Raw genomic sequence first — 15,252 nt, forward strand, 5'->3', positions numbered from 1 at the left:
GCTCTGTCTTGCTCCCTACATCTATTCTTCTTCCCGAGCAGTCTCCCTCCTGCTTTGGTGCCCTTTCATACATCTAGATTCCACATATGAGAGATAATGTGATTGTTTTCTTTCTGAGACCAGCTTGTTTATCCTGATGTGATGACCTGCACTTCTGTCCATTTTCCTGCCTTGAGGCAATGTGTGACTAACCAGATTGGGGACCAGTTGATGTCTTTTAAAATATAATGTTTGAATAAGATAAAATGTACATTCTTTAACTCAACTCAGCCATTCTCCACCGCTCAAATCCATCCTAGAAGGTTCTATTGTTATAGCTGAAGGTTTATCACCTAAAAACACCTTTCATTTCTATTTAGTCTAATAGAAGAGATTAGCTCTTGAGTTACAATGCTAGAAAACGGTGTACTCCAACTGTCTTATGTACCCTTTCCTCTACTTCCTGGTAAATCTGCTAACATGGATCTGTTTTGAGCACACGGGACAAATTTCTAAATAGCTGTAGTTGGCTGTTATTTCTTTGGCTGCCCATGTTGATTTCCTTCATTATACGGTAGGGGTACTAGGTCTAGAATGGCTCAAATCGCCTTATACACATTGATAGCTACTTATGATAGCTGTCATCTGGGAGCTTAGCTGGGGTTGTTGACTGGCCACCTTGGTTTCCTTCTCAGTGGACTTCTCCACGTATTCTCTGAGTTTCCTTCCTGTATGGCAGCTGGGCTTCAAGTAGGAACATTACAATTTAGTCCTAGAATTTCATTCCAGCAGAATTCTAGTGACCAAAGTTAGCTCAGCTCTTGCTCCGTTTTTGAAATCTGTTAAATATTATGGGAAGCAGAGCAAAAAGTACGTGGTAACTTATTATATCACATTCTCAATTCCTCTGTCGTTTCAATTTATCAGAGAGTAAGAAGTTAAAAAGAAGCAGACCACCGAGTCCAGTCAGCTTTAAGGAAAGAGCAAACACTCCACCCTTAAATAGGGTGAGCTCTAAGAGATAGTGTGGGCTGGCCTGGGGGTGCACACCTGTAATCCTGGTGCTTCGGAGTGGGAAGAAGGAAGATCAGGAGTTCAGCGTTATTGTTGGATGCATAGAGAGTTCAAGGCCTTCTGGTGCTACATTGAGACTTCAAAACAACAACACAAAATCATATGTGAGGACAGTTTTTCACCTGCTCAGTGGGCTTTCAAAGTCTGCTTTGCACATTGTAACTCTAACATGATTTGGTGTGTGTGTGTGTGTGTGTGTGTGTGTGTGTGTGTGTGTGTGTGTGTGTGTGTTCAACATATCTGTCAGTCTGCCTGTCTACTACTTGATCAGTCTATTGACACTTCTGATCTTGGGGAATTTTCTTCATGAACTTGAAAAATCATCCTGCTTCACATTCGAAGCCATTTTGATCAGTTTCATCAGAGCTTATGCAAATCACATTTTCAGAAAACGGTTACAAACAGGTTGCATCAGGACCACAGAGCAGTCACTGACTTGACCACTGTGTCATGCTGGCCCAGAGACAGAACTGTCCACAGAGTGAAAACCGTAAATGACCTCCAGTGAACAGTGTTTTGTTCCAAATAGCCAGGTCTCCAGATAACACACTGTAGTACATGAACTGCTTAATCATCTGGGTTGACTCTGTGAGGGAGCTAACATGTTACCGAGCACCATGGTATTTAAGGCGTGGCTGTGGTTATCTGTGTCTTGTTTATTAACATCCCAGAACTCCTTTACAGCTGCAATTTCCCTTTGCCTTACCCTCCCATCCAGTAGTAATTTGAAATGAAGTTCCAAATCCATTTTCTGGTCTTTTGACTTTGCTTCATTCACACTCCAGCATGGGAATATGGAACTTATGAGGACAGCCCAAGGAGCCTGGGATTATTTGGCATGGCAATTCTGTTTCACGGCTTAAGGAATCACCAAACTCATTGATGAAATCTATGTTTTATTTCTTTTATGCTATCTGTATCTGTTTTGGTGTAAGAAATTTTCAAAAATGAATTGGAGGTGTGAGAAAAAAATGAACTGAAAATATTTCCCTCTTTTTAGGCTCAGCGATCATCTCAATAGCCCAGGAATCATTGGGCCTTTGAAGGTCAAACAGAAGCCACCTGTGTGTAAAAGCACCTGGGCATGGCAAAATTGTTAGGAGTGGAACTTGGGTAGTTTCCTTAAATGTTTCTTCAGTGATAACTGTCCCATTCAACTTTTCTACTGGAGTTGATTTTTTAAAAATTCCTGTTTCCCAGAAAATCAGCAATTTTCCCTCGGTTGGTAAAGGGCTAGCCACTCTGAGTGATTCCTCTACAGTGTAATGAATAATTTAATGATGCTTAAAGTAGGTCAGATGTGAAGGACAGGGAGGCTAAAATGAACACACTTTAATGTCACTTGGGCACACAGAACCTGCCCTGACTACTGGACAAATTGTTTCAAAGCGATTTGGAGCTTTCTGACTTCTAGGGAAAATACTTACACAGAAGGTCTTAAAAGTCAAGTTTGTGAAGTATCTTGTTACACAGTGATCCCAGCACTCTGCGCTTCTGCTTTGTGAAATGCAATCTCCTTTGGTCTGAAACAGAGGCTGATTCCTGATGGGCAGAAAGATGGCTTTTGTCCCTGGGGAAGCCACTAGTCTGCAATTGTGTTTACAATTTAGGGAGAATAAGTGGGGTTGAATTTAGGTACCGAGAGTTCCGTCTCAGGCCTCCAGTGTTTTCTTGGTTTCAGATTCCTCTGGGATCGTAACATCTGTCTGAATATGGACTCAGACAAAATAAAACTTTTCTGGTATTTCATGTAAGACAGATAATGATTCATTTGTGGGTATGACTCTCTGTTTCACTGATCCACACTGCTTACATCATTACCACAAGCTATAATCCCCTGGTCCCTTCTTTTCTACTGGAGTTGACCATGGCGGTCTTGAGTTTATTGATATTATTCTTTGCCACTCTGTCAATGAGTTTCTCGGGGACAACCCGCTTCCTGGGCAGCCCCAGTTTTGCCCTCTCTAGGCCTCTCGATCTCTGACTAAAAGCAGAAAAACTAGGATTCATAGAGAACAACCTGTCAGACGCCAGCATTCTCCACATGGCTGTTCATGTTAAGATTGTTCATGCTTAGATTGCCTTAGCAAAGAACCAGAGATGGGGTGGGGGGTGGGGGGAGTCAGGGGATGCTTACATAGCACATATATGTTCTCACAGTTCCACTCAGTACTCTGCCGAGGCTGGTTGCTTCTTCCTGCCGTGACAGACTTTGAACTCCTGACTCTTCTGGAAGCATCGTAGCTTAGCTCCATACCCTTCCCCACTTCCCAGCAATGGCCTCCGTCACACACCTTGCTGTGATGCATGGCTACATCATTCCTGCTCAGGTCTTACTCAGACGCTGTTGCATTCCTCACACTGGACTTGAGGTCAGCCTTCTGGGGTTTTCTAAGATGAGGCTTGTCGACACAGGCACAGAAACCACACATCCTGCTTGATGTGTCCGGCCCTGCAGTATGTTTCTTCGGTTGGACCAGCACATCCTCTTCCTTGTCATCCGAAGTGGCTCCAAGTGGTCTTTCTCTTCCTTTCATGGGAGCACACCTCAGCATCTGCAAGGAATTCTGTGTGTTCTGTTCTAAGAGACACAAAGAGGCATGGTGCCATGAGCTTGTAGTAAGGAAAGGTTGACAAGTTTCTGTGGAACATCGAGCTCCCCTTAGGCAGTAAGGGTTGGAGCTCTTTCTGGTCAGAATTTCTTGTCTGTAAAGATTTCCTCTGGGCTTTTTACTGATCCTGAAGCAGACATAAAAGGGGAAAGTATCCCAGTGCCATTTTTAAGATGGACCAAATGTTAGGCCACCAAAAGTCTCAACAAGAGTCCTCAAAATTCGAAATCTTATAATAGATGTCTTTTCAAATGACAATAGAGAAACATTCAAGATTAATAAGAAATGGAACTTCAGAAATTGTACAATTAGGGCCAGCAAGATGGTTCATTAGGTAAACCTGAACCCAATCCCTGGATCACAGATAGTGGGAGGGGAGAACTGACTACTATAAGTTGACCTCTGACCTCCATACACTCACAATGCACAATAAATAAATAACAAATAAACGTAATTTAAAAATTTTTACAAAAAGTTGCACAATTACATGTAAATTAAACAACATGCACATATAAAGTCAAGTGGGTCAATGAAAAAAAGAAAAAGAAAAAAAATTTAAAGTGTCCTGAGACAAATAAAAAAAAAATTGAATCATACAAAACTTTGGCATATAACAAATCAGTGCTTAGAAGGTAGTTTATAGCAATAATAGATTACACTTTAATGTTAGGAGGATTTCAAATTTCAAATAACCTAATAATGTAATGCAAAGAGATACAAAATCATCTACACATCACACTTTCAGTTGGGAGAAGAAAGTATAAATATCAAAGCAGAAATAAGTGAAGTTGAAACTTAAAAGACTTATAAAAGATCAATGAAATAATAACTTGTCCTTTGGAAAATAAAGTAAACAGATTTCTTCCTAGACCAAGAAAAGTAGAAGACCCAAGCAAAGAATACCAGAGGTGAAAACAGAGTCATTACAGTGGATCCCACAGAAACATTAAGGATCATTTGGGATCATTAAGAGCAACTATTTTCCAATGAATTGGAAACCCTAGAATGGATGGATAGATTTCTGAGCACATATAACCTATCAAAACTTGAACTATTAAGAAAATAGAAAACCTCTTCTGGCCAATAATGAGTAAATAGGTTATAACAGAATTAAGTTTCTCCCAAAAAGAAAAACCTAGGGCAAGGTGGTGCCACTGCTGGATTTTAACCAACTTTCAAAGAATACCAATCCCGCTATTCCCAAAATACCATTCAAAAATTAAAGAAAAGACTTCTTCCACATTTATCCTATGAGGCCCGCATTATCCAAATAATCAAAGCTGGTAATGACATAACAAAAAGAGAAGGAGGTGGGGGAGATTGCTACCTCATATTCCCTATTAAAATGGATTAAAACAGACAAACTTCTCAATAAGAAACAATCCAATCCAGTCCAATATCAAATCAAAAACTTAGCAATATACCCCAGTCAACTGAGATTTATCCTATGAGTGCAAGGATGGGTCAAACTATGCAAATCAATAAATGTGATGTATTACGTGAGCAGAGTGAAGGACAAAAGTTATGATCATCTCAACAGATGCAGAAGGTGTAGCATGAATCTTAAAAAGTTCTTATTAATAAGATCAAACCCAGACCAGGTATTGGGGTGAATTCTGGATGATCAGAGAAGTAGAACAAGCCACAGCTACCTCACCTCGCCAGTTCCTCAGCTGGTCCTGTTTCCTCAGACTGGAAGCCTCTGAGTTCTCATCCAGAATGAATCTCAGCTGAACTGCTGCTCGAAAGCCTGAAAGCTTAACCAGCCGAATGCTTAACCAGTCAAATGCTTCTAGTTTCTGGTCCTCACACCTTATATATCTTTCTGCCTTCTACCCTCACTCCTTGGGATTAAAGACGTGAGTCACCATGGTTGGCTGTATCCTTGAACACATGGATTTCTGCCTCTGGAATGCTAGGATTAAAGGCATGTGCTACCACTGCCTATCCTCTGTTTAATATTGTGGCTGTCTGACCCCAGATAAGTTTATTAAAGTGCACAATATTTCTGGGAACACAATACCACCACAAGAAAGTATTCAATAGAAGTCAACTCATTCCATGATGAAAACTCTCAATAAAGTAGCTACAGAAGCCGGGCAGTGGTGGCACATGCCTTTAATCCCAGCACTCAGGGAGGCAGAGCCAGGCGGATCTCTGTGAGTTCGAGGCCCAGCCTGGATTACCAAGTGAGTTTCAGGAAAGGCGCAAAGCTACACAGAGAAACCCTGTCTCAAAAAACCAAAAAAAAAGTAGCTACAGAAGTAATATACTTCAACATGATAAAGGAGGCATATTAAAAGCACAACCACCATTATACTGAATAAGGAACTCTGAAAGCATTTTCTTTAAAATTTGGAGCTGATGTCATCTTTCACAGTTATTGAAGAGAATCCTGGACTCCTAGTCATAGCAATTCAGAAAAATAAATAAATAAATAAATAAATAAATAAATAAATAAATAAGTAAATAAACCAAACAAACAAATATCAGTTGACTGTAAGGCACAAGCTTCTAATTCAGGATTCAAGAGGCAAGACTATCCAAGGTTTAAGATCAAGTCTGTTTTACATAGTAAGTGTCAGGCCATCCATCTCTACTTAGTGAGAACTTGTCCAAAATAAAAAAAAAAACAAATGAACAAACAATAAATACCACCCAGATCTGAAGGAGGGAAGTCAAATTGTTCTTGTTTACAAATGAATGATTTGTACTTAGAAAAACTTAGACTCCAATGGACAACCGTTAGATTTGATAATGAATTCACTAAACTGTTAGAACATAAGCCTATATACAAGAAAGTATTGCTGGTCCTCTCCCCTTGCTGGCAGCACAGAGACCCCAGGATGCCTGCAGTTACTGTCGAGACACAGAGCAGCAGGCGTTCATTCAAGCTCTGGCAGCCTTCCTCAAAAATCCAGAGAGCTGAAAGTCTCTGAACAGGTGAACACAGTCAGGCTGGTCAAGCATAAAGACCTTGCTCTTTAGGAAGAGAACTGGGTCCCCATAGGAGCTGTTCCCACAGCTCAGCACCTGTACTTCCTAGATTGTGCTAAGGTTGGCTCTATGACCAAGACCTATGAAGGATGTCAGAGAAATAGTTTCAGACTCAGTAGCTTTAGTAAAGGTTCCAAGAATGGTGCCCACCCTCTGCTCCAAGCTCTCTAGGGGCAAAAGTTGGAAAAAAATGTCCATATTGGGGCTGCAAGTTGATACCTCAGGGATAAAGAAATCTAGACAGAATCATTAGTTGGTAACTACCAACAAGAAGCATTAGAACAAAGAATGTTCTTTAATAAATAAATTATCTCATCTACAAAACACATAAATAAGCATTTCACTTCTGTACCAACAATAGACTTGTTGAAAAAGAAATTTAAAAACACAGCTACAAATTTCATTCATGACAGCTAAGAACTGTTGTGTGATATTTTGATTGTGTTCTGACAAATAAAGCTTGCTTGGAGTCAGAGGGTGGAGCTACCCACTAGCTAACCAAAATTAACCATAGAGGTTTGGAGGAGGACTGTAAACAGATAGGAGACAGGAAGTAGTAAGGCAAGGCTGAGAGAGGATCTCAGCTCATTTTGGAGGAAGGAACGGAAGAGGTAGGAAGTCACTAGTGGCTGCTCTCCTGCTTCTGTGATCTTTCAGTTTCTTACCCCAATATCTAACCCCTGATTTTATTATTGATAAAGAATAATTAAGGCTTCACCTGAAGAAGGGAAGAATCAGTGGAGTCACCAGGAGACACAGAAGGAGCAAGACATGCTGGAGGACAGGTAAGACATGAGCCACATGGCAGTACATAGATTCATAGAAATTGGTTAATTTAAGGTGTAAGAGCTAGTTAGTAATAAGCCTGAGCTATCAGCTGAGCATTTATAATTAATAAGACTCTCTTGTAGTTATTTTGGAAGTGGCTACCAGGACAGGAATACTCGCCTACAAAATACACTTATGACTAAACTTAATCAAGTAAGTTCAAGACCTCTACAAAGAAAATCATAAAGCTGTGATGAAAATAATTTTAGTGGACAAGCACACAATGAGAAGATAGCCAATGTCCATAGAGTGGCAGAAGTCATATAACCAATAACACCGAAGCAATCTATAGATTGAATGTAGAAAATAAAGTTATAAAATTCAAATGAAAGTCTCTCTCTTATACCACATTCAACATACCCACTGTGCCAGATCTAGCATCTCCTTTTCCAGAGTCTAGTCCAGTGTGAATAGATGAAACCAGAAAAGATCATATTGAGTGAGATTATCCAGATCCATAAAGACAAACATCATATACGCTTTCTCATCAGAGGTTCCTAGCTCCAGATCTTCATATATATGTATAGTTCTCACCTCTCGTCAAGGAAACTTCTCTTTACCACAGATAGAGATCATTACAGAAAACCACAATTGATCAAAATTGCAGAATTGTGGAGCCCAGTCCCAAAGGATATGTCTACAACACAATTCCTGCGCCTAAGGCTCAGGAAACATGATGGAAGAGGGAGCAGAAAGATTGTAAGATCAGGGAGTTTACAATGAGTTTGTGTCTCCTAGTAATGTCAGAAGCTACACCCATAAAATCTCATCAACATGACTGTCTAAATACAAGCGGAACAAAGATAACATGCAAGAGAGAGCTGAGGAGAGGCCACAAGGCTTCAACTCTATACAAAGAACTACAGGCAGCTAAAGAATTCTGAGAGTGGCAGAAAAAGTTTCCTCCAGGGAAGAGCACACCAATTGTTCATCCAATTCCAAATAATCAGCCCTGAAACATACATACAAGTAACACTTTACAGACTGAAGAGGCTATATTTAGGAGAATATATGTATGTACAATTACATACAGGCATATTACAACAATTAATGAAGGAAGAGGAGATGATTTAAAAGAGATCAAGGAGGGTATATGGACGGGCTTGAAGGGAGGAAAAGGAAGGGAGAAATGATGTAATTACCTTTTAATCTCAAAAACAAAAGAAGTAGTAAAAATTCAAATGAAATAAAAAATCTTTAATTTTAAAATAATGAGAAAAGAATAAAGCAGGAGACATAATATTTTATTTAAAACATACTGCAAAGCTATAACAAACATCACAGCATGATACTAAAAGCCAACAAATAGAGAAATAGAACAGAATAGACACCCAGAAATAAACCCACAGACTTAGAATCAACTGATTTTTGATAAAGGCATCAAAAATATGTATTGGAGAAAGGACAGTTCTCCAATAGATAGTGTTTAGAAAACTGAATTATTAATAAGCAGAAGAATAAGAGTAGACACTGTGTCTCTTGTCATTTAGGTAGATTTAAAACAGAATAAAATCCACATGTCAAAGAGGTGTTGGCACTCTCAGATTTATTGCAGCACTAGTCACGGTGGCCAGAATCATCCTAGGTGCTCACAGGGGGCTGAATGGGTGAAAAAAGACATGGTATGTATTTTCCATGCAGTATTCAGTCATAAAGATGAAGGAAATTTTGTCACTGTCATCACTTGAAGCAACATGAATGGAAGGAATAGAGGAAATTATGTTAAGTAAAATAAGCTAGGCAATGAAAGACAAACACTATGTATCTGTATTTATAAGTGGAAACTAAAAAATAAAAATAAAAATAAATTAAAAAAAAACCCTTGATCTCATAAGGAAAGGAATGGGATAGTAGCCAGTAGAAGATGAGAGGGGTGAAGGGAGAGGAATAGAGATTGGTTGGATAGTGGGTACCCAAACACAGATTAGGCATAAGCTCTTGGGACCTGAGCATATGGATGCTTGAAAATTATTCAGTATTTCTAGTTAATAAGATGATTAAAAGTTTCTCATTACAATGAAATGTATGAAGAGCTGGAAGTGTTTAGAATGTTGATTTGATTGTTGCATACTATGTGTATGTGTCAATTAATATGCTGTAAACCATATACACATATAATTATTATGCTTCAATTTGAAATTTAAAAAGTATGCTGTCAGGAAAGATAGAAGCTAGAGCTAAAGATTCGGTGGCCATCATAAAAGTTTCTTTTCATATTTATTTATTTTTATTGTTTTTAATTTTATATGTATGGATGTTTTGCCAGTATGCATATATGTGTACCACATGTAAGCAGTTTCCATGGAGTCCAGAAGTGAGCATTGGGGACCCTGAAATTGGAGATACATATGGTTGTGAGCTACCACATGGGTGCTTGGAACCAAACTTCAGCCCTCTGTAAGGGCAGCAAGTGCTTTTAACCACTGAGCCATCTCTCCAGTCCCTTTATTTTTATTTACGTGCATGTATGTGCATGTGTGTGTGTGATGTACATATGGATATCCCCAGAAGTCAGAAGAAGATGTCAGATCCCATGGAGCTTGAGTTTTAGGCAGTTGTGAGGTCTCCTATGGGTGCTGAGTTCTGAACTTGGGTCCTCTGGAAGAGTAGGTAGTGCTGCTGAGCCATTTCTCCAGCTCTAATATTTCAAGTTTTAAGATTGTATAAGATCACTAGAGAGTGCAGATATAATAGAGTCCCCATGGCCATGGCGTCATTCAATCACCATTTGTTTATGTGTCTGCAGTGAAGAAATGAAGTGGATACATGTAAAAGTGCTTTGCAATTGTTGTTTTTTTTCATAGAATCACAAGTATGGTTGGTAAAATATTTCCTTCAGTGTTGAAAAAAGTTGAGGATCTGAGCCTGTAGCTGAAGTTTTCTCCAGTCCTGCCTGGCCCACAGTCAGGACAAATCTTTGTCACCTGCCAGTCCCACAGCCACTCAGACCCAACCAAGTAAACACACAGAGACTTATATTGCTTACAAACCGTATGGCTGTAGACAGGCTTCTTGTTATCTAGTTCCTCTATCTTAAATTAACCCATTTCTATAAATCTATACCTTGCCACATGGCTCCTGGCTCACCAGTATCTTACATATTGGTACTCATGGCAGCAGCTGGCCACGTCTCCTGATTCAGCCTTCCTGTTCCCAGAATTCTCTTCTCTGCTTGTCCCGCCTATACTTCCTGCCTAGCTACTGGCCAATCAGCATTTTCTTTATACAGAGCGATATCCACAGCATGAGCTGATTCATAAAATGAAACAAAATACAAGGGAAGAAGTTGTAAATTTCCAGATCTCACACTGCTGGAGTATCGCTGTCTGTTCACTCCCATGCATCTCATAGGGTCCATCTGAGCCAACAGCCACACTCTTCCTCAGCAATAAAGGCCGAACAGAGGTCAGGCTTCGGGTATTCTGGTCAAGGAAAAAGGGCTGCCAGCGCTCCTGAACTGCAGAAAGTTCACAGACTGTGGGAGGGAAGTTCATGCTACTGAAGGTCCTCATAGTCTGAAAGTGATTGTAACCAACCCTGGAATAAGACTAACATCATAGGTGACACAGACAAAACAATAAACTGGATGGTTTATGATGTAAGAAAAGAACCAAAAACCATAGGTGGCACAGGAGTAACCTGGGTCCTGTTTGGTGTCCTTGATATGTGGTATTAACTAACACAGAAAACCATCCTCCTGCTGCGGAATAAACATCCTTGTGCTATTCTTGATTCTTGCACTGTTGTGGAATATTATTTTTAAGATGTGTTACATTTGTTCATGCTGTGGAACATTTGTTTAATGATGCAAAGATGTGCTGCGTTCTTTTAACTCCGTGAAGCTGTGTTACTGTGCCTGTCTAAAACACCCAATTTGTCTAATAAAAAGCTGAATGGCCAATAGCAAGGCAGGAGAAAGGATAGGCGAGGCTGGCAGGCAGAGAGCATAAATAGGAGAAAAAGAAGATTAAGGAGCAAGAAAGAGGATGAGAGGAAGACTCCAGGGTCCAGTCACCCAGTTACACAGCAAGCAATGGAGTCAGAAGTAAAGAAATGTATACAGAAATAGAGAAAGATAAAAGTCCAGAAGCAAAACATAGACAGGATAATTTAAGTTAAGAAAAGCTGACAAGAAACAAGCCAAGCTAAGACAGGGCATTCATAAAAAAGAATAAGCATCTGTGTATTTATTTGGGAGCTGGATGGCAGCCCCCTCCCCAAAGAGTAAGAGCCAAAAGAGAAAAAAAGAGAGAAAAAACTACATTGCACTCAATGGGTGCATCACAAGTATGATGTCCAGTGGGCTGTCCTTGACCTTTTTTGTTTGTTTTATGAGTCAGGGTTTCTCTGTGTAGCCCTGGCTGACCTAGAACTCACTCTGTAGAACAAGCTGGCCTCGAACTCGCGGAGATCTGCCTGCCTATCCCTCCTGAGTGGTGGGATTAAAGGCGTGTGCCATCATCACTTGGCAGTCCTTGCATTTTAAAGGCATTAGGGGGAGTGTTGAAACTAAGTTTAAACCAATTCCATTATTAGTAACAGGCTGTGACTTCAGAACACATTCATAAACCATCAAATTAGGTTAAATTCAAAGTGGAAAAAGCTGCATGTAATTTTCCAGTAACTCAGATACTCACATATAATAAATAACAAAGGACAAAAAGTAAAAGAAAGTGCTTCCAAAATAAAATAGATGATAAATGCTAGGGAGTAGCTAAGTCAAAATAAATGGCTGTAACATCTGGCCATGACCCTATCAGACTCCTATTGTCCCTAGACTCTGATTGTTCATGCCTGCCTTTCATTTAGCTGGCTTTGTACATTTGAGTATTCAGAATCATATTCATGAAGCCATGTGTGCTTATGAATTCTTACCATGTGTTCCTTCTTAGCACGTGTTCTGTTGTAGGTATAATTATGTGACAGATGAGGAGAGTAAGGGTCAAAGAAGCCAGATACTATTCCAGTGTTAACTCTTAGCCTACAACTACAAGAACTTTATATGTAGTAGCCTAGCCTAGCTATTTAGTCCCAAATGTATACAGCATTAGCTTGAATGGGCATTCATCAAGTATTTATTGAGGAGGTAACTAAGTCCTCCTTAGTTCTACTGTAGAGCCACAACATACAGACCCATATTTAAATCCTAGGCCTGTCCAACACGTTGTCATCATCCCGAGATGATGGTTATTAGGACCTGTGTACAAAAGGAGAGGAACAGGATATTTCTCCAAATACTCTCTAATATGCTGTCATTGGCTTTGTGCATAATAACCCTGGATATTGTCACCATGACAACACACTGTCCTTAGTCCTATTCAGACCATTAGGCATATGTTATAAATAGAATATTCAGTCTCGTTCTATCCAATTGTGTCTTTACTTTTATTATAATAAGAGAAATAATAAACGGCATATTAGCTTTTTGCTTCAAAAGTCATGAATTTCATGAAGTTCTTATTTAATAAGTAACATAGCTACAAGAGGCATACATAATTATTCATACTTTAACAATTTCAAACATCTATATAATGTGTTTTGATTGCATTTACTATTCATTACCTTCTTTGATCCCACACCCCTGCCTCCTGCTAAACCCTTTCTCAACAAGTCCCCTACTACTTTCATTAATTTCTTTTGGTGTCCCACTGAGTTTGATCACAATTCCTTGCATGATTGGGAGTGGAAGTTTATTTAGTGAACAGAGGTAACTCGCCAGTGGCTATCCTACAGAAGACAATGCCTCCCAACATCCATTAACCGGCAATAGCTCTTCTGGGAGAGGTATGGCCTCATAAGCCCCTTCCTGTTCCATGGTGGAATGCTGCTGGCCTCAGTCTTCGGCAGGTCTCCTGCAGGGAACCGTGGCTTCTGTGAATCCACATACACAGTTGCTACTTCATGTCCTGATATTTCGCAGCACCCCTCCCCATGTTCTGGCTCTTACATTCTTTCTGTCCCCTCTTATACAATGTTCCTGAGTCTTGGAGGGAGATTATTCCACATTTAAAACTTTTCTTGGTCCCTTAATGAATAGTAAATAACCCATTATCGATTTAGAGAAAAATTATGTGTCAACACCACGAAGATATGCATAAATGCCTTCTAGTCCCAGGAGACTGACAACATACAGGCTTGTGTTCCTATGGATGGAGTGTGAATCTGTAAACTTAAAATTAGAGATCGTGTGGTCACGTAGCATCACCGTCTTTCCCTGTAATGCTCACACAGGCAATTATCCTCATCTCTTTACGTTTGTGGTTTGTTTCAGATCTCACTCAGAGAATCTCAGCCTGTCACAGCAGTGAAGAGTTTGTAATGTATCAAGTGACAAGCTGGCCAAATTAGGTGGGAAGAGCACTGTCTTAGAGTTTCTATTGCTGTGAAGAGACACCATGACCACAGCAGCTCTTAGCAAGAAAAGACATTTAATTGGGGCTGGCTTACAGTTTCAGAGGTTCAGTCCATTATCATCATGGCGGAGAGCATGATGTGGCATGCAGGCAGACATGGTGTTGGCTACATCTTGATATGCAGGCAACAGGAAGTGAACTGTGACACTGGGAGTAGCTTGAACACAGGAAACCTCAAAGCCCACCTCCACAGCGATGAACTTCCTCCAACATGGCCACACCTACTCCAACAAAGCCACACCTCCTAATAGTAACATTCCCTTTGGGGACCATTTTCTTTCAAAACACAAGCACATTAATTCTAACCAGCAGATTGTCTTTTTGTCAATTTCAAAAATGAATTTGATAAGGAAGCGTCTTTTTTTTTTTTTATTTAATGAGATGTGCTCCAGGAGAGTGTTTGTGAGATTTGTTTTTAATTTTCATTATGTGTGTGGATGTGTGTCTGTGCTGGGTTTGTGCACATGAGGATACAAGGCGTCAGATACCCTGGAACTGGAGTACTTGTGAATCACCCAATGTGGATGCTGGGAACTAAACTTGCGGTCCTCTGCAAAAACAGTGTGTCTTCTTAACTTTGAGCCATCTCTCCAGCCCCTCGGAAACTCTTAAGAGCACAAAGAAAATCTGTATTATTTAATTATATCTTCTATTTAGTATTGATTACCATCTTTCTGATTTTTCTAGGAACATCAATGGTGAGAGCTGGGTAGAAGTGGAGAATAACAATTATTCTCGATAAATTGGCACGTGTTGGGCATGATTATCTGCCTATTTGCTCATTAATCCTTGGAATAGTCCGCTGAGGAATGCATCACCACCCAACCCATCTTGACAGCGAGGAACCCGGAGTTGAAAAAGACCCAGTCACGTGTCACGGGGTGAAGAGGAGAAACAAGAAGTTCTGCATTTTACTGATACTCGTCTTTGTTGATTTAAAAGCCCATTTTTTTTATTCAATTTCAAGATCCAGACCATTTCCAGAAAAAGGTTTATAGGTAAATATTAAACAAAGACATTTGAATCCTTTGTTGGATGTCTTGGATTATTTGCTTGTATCTTGGCATGAGTAAAACCTGCTTCCTTTCATTCCATAGAGCCAAAATGTCTGGGCCAGCCTCTGCATGAGAACCAGAGGTCATTGCTATGTCTCGGTTCAGGTTCCCTGGGTCCGTGCTTTGCACATCCCACAGTGCGTGCTAATGGCTCCAGGTGACAGTGATGCAATCAATGGGCTTTGCTTAATGAGCCTGTTAGCAGTCAGCGCTGCTGTGGTGGATGCAGAAACAAGTCTCAATTTGGGATTAAATCAAGATGCTCACTGTACATGAAGGCAATGGAAAGAATCA

The 15,252-nt window shown here is 40.0% G+C and overlaps 2 long non-coding RNA genes across 2 annotated transcripts; one reads left to right on the forward strand and one right to left on the reverse strand.

Annotated features, from left to right (window-relative positions):
- Positions 1-3,089: 3,089 nt before the first annotated feature.
- Positions 3,090-5,364, reverse strand: LOC119086878. Its single transcript, XR_005090263.1, has 2 exons — positions 5,323-5,364; positions 3,090-3,634 (listed from the first exon to the last, which is right to left on the reverse strand). It is a non-coding gene; the product is annotated as an uncharacterized LOC119086878 (long non-coding RNA).
- A 1,882-nt stretch (positions 5,365-7,246) lies between these two features.
- Positions 7,247-14,892, forward strand: LOC119086881. Its single transcript, XR_005090267.1, has 3 exons — positions 7,247-7,273; positions 7,364-7,447; positions 14,591-14,892. It is a non-coding gene; the product is annotated as an uncharacterized LOC119086881 (long non-coding RNA).
- Positions 14,893-15,252: the final 360 nt, after the last annotated feature.

Source organism: Peromyscus leucopus, chromosome 8a, assembly GCF_004664715.2.
Source record: "Peromyscus leucopus breed LL Stock chromosome 8a, UCI_PerLeu_2.1, whole genome shotgun sequence".
NCBI lineage: Eukaryota > Metazoa > Chordata > Mammalia > Rodentia > Cricetidae > Peromyscus > Peromyscus leucopus.